The following is a 3,967-nucleotide window of genomic DNA, read 5'->3' on the forward strand; positions in this document are numbered from 1 at the left end:
CACATCTGACGCCAAGCCTCCGCTGCTCCATGCCGCCAAGAGCCGCCGCCAAGAATATGTAGAACGAAACACCGCTCCACCGAAGGGAGGCAGCACACCCCCACCCCTCACCTGCAGACCCTTCCATCCGATCCCAATGTCCTTGGCGTCGCCTCCAGGAAGGTTACGGTGCCTAGGGCGCCGCCGACGCCTGATCCGCATCGGATCTTGGGCTTTCACCCGGACATGGGTTGGAGAGGAGAGATGGTGCCCTCAGCAACGCCCCCAAGGAGGAAAGCGGCGCCAAAAATCGGCGTCGCCGCTGCCGGTCAGCCTAAGGCAGCCAAGGTTTCCCCCGGACACCGATCTGCTCCACCAGAACACACCGGAGGTGGATCCGGCAGGATCCAAACCGACCCGGGGACTGGGAAGGGATGCATGGAAGGGAGAGGGGCAATACCTCCAGATCTGGCACGCCTACGGCTCGCCGTCCTCACGGCCGAACCCACAGGCACGCCGCACGCCACCAGATGCGCCGCACCAGATCGAAGATGGCCAGCCTTAGCGCCGCCCCCCACTCTCCCGACGAGGAAGAGGAGGAACCAGCGCCGCCGCCGATCCCGGGGCCGCCGCCCCGGCTTGCCCGCGCCTGGCCAGACGCAGCCGCCGTCGGATGCAGGTCCACCGCGCGACGCTGCAAGGGCTGACGGAGGAGGAGCGCGAGACGGAGCAGAGGGCCGCCGGGGAGCGCCGCGGCGGCCGCAGCGCCGGAGGCCGAGCCTCCCCCACCTGGAGCCCTCGCCGTCGGGAACGACGCCGCGCGCGCGAGCGGGAAGCCCCGCCGCCGCCGTCCGCCGCGCGGGCTTCGCCCGGCAGTTTCCTCCGGCGGCGGCGCGGCAGGGGGAGCCGGGGAGAGGGGGTGACGGCGCGGCGGGCTAGGGTTCCCCCGAGTCGCCTAGGAGGCGACGCGGGGGTAATGAAAAAAATGAATGTTGAGAAGATGAGATAGAATCTACCCCTACATATCACCCAAAAATAAAGGGACGGAAATGTTGTGGCACCATATGTGCTTCAGGCTTGCATTTCTGAATAGTCAAAGACATGACATATCCACCAATGATCCACATCGTCTCACCCTACTCGAAAATGAATAAAAGGACAGACCCAGTGCATAGAAGCTCCCACACAAGGTGGGGTCTGGGGAGGGATTATTGGAACCTAGTCTTACCCCTGCAAAGTGCAATGCAGAGAGGCTGGTTCGAACCCAGGACCTCTTGGCACAAGTGGGGAAGACTTCACCACTGCGCCAGGCCTGCCCTCGAAAATGAATCCTGAACAAAAATGAAAAGCCAATGTAAGAGTCTGGTGTATCAGCAGAAAAAAAAGGGTGCAGTTACTTGTGACGATGAAAATCAAGATGCCGAGACATGATTTGGTAAGTATGAAGGAGAACCGTTTTACCATGTGCAGCTTATCTTGACATTAATTTGGGGACAAACTTCCATTACATCTCATACAGGTATTTCTAGCTAATAATCTAATGCGAAAAACATCTAGCTAAACTGCTTCCACATGAAAATGCAGAAAAATGTCATAAAAATTCATGGCAAAGGAAATGTGAAATAAGTAGTCATTACATACACTGCTAGAAATTTTATGTGTATAGACTTGTATTTTTGAAGAAATTTTATGTGAACTGTAAGTCTTCCTGGTAAGCCTACACAAATAGCAAATAATTTAGTGCTGAATCACAAGGAAACCGAGCACCGAATTGTTTATCCCATAAGAACAAGGAGGTGCTCAGGTCTAGGGAGCCACAAAAATTGTTACCGATCAGCACAAACTATCTATTATTCAACAACACAATAAGTGAAGGTACGCATGAACATACATTTGAGCTTGATCAGAGCCAATCAAAATGTGAAGGTACTGTATCACTACTCTGAACTAATCTATTCAGACATTTGTGCTAGTGCCTACAAGACCAGAACTAAGTCAACAAGCCCACAACTTGCGTCTTTCTGTTTCTGTCTGCAACACAGTTAAAATAAACATCCTCTGCCAACAAAATGGGTTGTTTTTCCTGTTGCGCTCAGATTTCCATGCCTCAAACAATTTGCAATCCTTACAAACTGTTCTTTCTATACATACAAATTCACAAGTTTGTACTTCACTATTTGCTTTGTTAGTTTCCGTTCCCACATATGGTTAAAACAAAGTTTCCTTCCCACACACGAAAATTAATTTTGGAATATAGCTAGAGAGCATGGAAAGTGTCATTAGTTTGCTCACGTAGGTTAAGTGCAGCACACAGTAACTTGATAACTTTATAAATCCTCTCCTCGACCACATCGCACTTGACTTGAACTATGTTAAGGTGCCGTGATATTGCAGACGGTCTCTCCATTGATTTGTAGCTTCCTTTCAAATGCAGTTTATTAGTTGGTCCCTGCGGTAAGAAAAAAACATTTAAACCAAGATGGATGACTGGTAATAATTTTACTCATGCAGCTACTGTCCATTAAAAAGTTCTATACCATGGAAAAAAGTTGAAGAGTGAGTTTCTCTAGAACTGGTGAGTTTTTCAGAATGCAAAGCAGTGGATCCAAACCAGGAGCCTCGCACCAGTACTCATTGAGTAATAAACTCTTTAGCTTGCTGAATGTAGGGCAGTGTTTCAAATCTCTCGAGAAAATGAACTGGAAAGAAAATACAAAAGTAAGTAAATAATTAAAATAATCCTTACTGAAAATGCAAGGTGATGATCTAATGCCGAATTAAAACCATACCTTTCTACGTTGAGATCTCAACTCAAGATGTTTAGCACTTGAGACACCACCCAGAAGCACAGTGTCGCCGCTGCCATCATCCTTAATGGGAACACAATTGTTGCATGCTTTATCATTAGCTCCACAGAAATGACCAGAGTCGTCGTAATTCAAACATACATCCACGCAGTTAACGCCAAGATAAACACGCGCGTCTCTAGCGACGCCATGCTCTCAAGGCATGGCGTTTTAGTGCCCGACAAGCCGACTAGTTTCAGGGTCAGCGAGACGAGGCCCGGAGCAGAGACGATCACCTGGCGACCCAAGCCGAAGTGGCAGCCGGTGATGCTCAGATTCCTCAGGGAGCACGACGATATCCTGCCGACGCTGACGCTGCAGAGATTCATCTTCAGACCCCTCCAACGCTGGGCAGCCAGCGAAATCAATGAAACTCTTTGGTAGGTCCACATCGTGAAGGTCCAACGTTCTGAGATGCCGAGAGACGAGAGGCAGGTCGTCCAGGTAGAGGCGCAGAGGGCCGTTGACATGGAGGGTGAGCGCCCGGGCTCTGCACATCACGGCGAAGCGGGTCCATAGGTTCACGTGGGTCTGGTCTTCTTCCACGAACACACCGAGCTTGATCTCGACGGTGTCTAGATCGGTGCGCTCACGCAGGACCAGCAGGTGGTGCATGAAGTTGCGGAGGTGCTGGAGGTGCTTCTTGTCGTCGAACCTAACGATGCGCAGGCCGGTGGTGGACCTCCAGAGGTGGCGCCAGCGCCGGGCGAGCGCGCACGTCCGCACGGCCGCCTGAACCGGGAGGAAGGAGAGCACGTGGTGGAGCATGTTGTCGGGGAGGGCGCTGATGTGGTCCGTCACCGGCGGCGCACTCTTGGGCTTCTTCCTAGGCGGCATTGTGTCGCCGGCGCCTCGAGGCAGAGGACGCGAGGGTGGAGAGAGAAAATGGGATCAAATGGACAGATAGGCGGAGTCTGGGCCGACGACGATAGGAATTGGAGATCTTTGAAGCGTGAAAACTGCTTGGAATCACGTTATATCCCATATTTTCAGATCTTTTTTTTGGGTTGGTTGTGATTTCCTTCCAACAAACAAATAGCAGTTTGATTTTGCAGATATCTGGCGAACCTCAGGGGGATGGTTCCAGCGAACGCCCCATCTTCCGTCGGTTTCGTTTGCACGAATCCTGGCGTAGGATCCGA

General features: G+C 51.8%; 1 pseudogene; it reads right to left on the bottom strand.

The window, feature by feature from the left end:
- Positions 1-2,236: 2,236 nt before the first annotated feature.
- Positions 2,237-3,662, bottom strand: LOC119315595 (annotated as a pseudogene).
- Between the last annotated feature and the right edge of the window lie 305 nt (positions 3,663-3,967).

Source organism: Triticum dicoccoides, chromosome 6A (genome assembly GCF_002162155.2).
Source record: "Triticum dicoccoides isolate Atlit2015 ecotype Zavitan chromosome 6A, WEW_v2.0, whole genome shotgun sequence".
NCBI classification, from domain to species: domain Eukaryota; kingdom Viridiplantae; phylum Streptophyta; class Magnoliopsida; order Poales; family Poaceae; genus Triticum; species Triticum dicoccoides.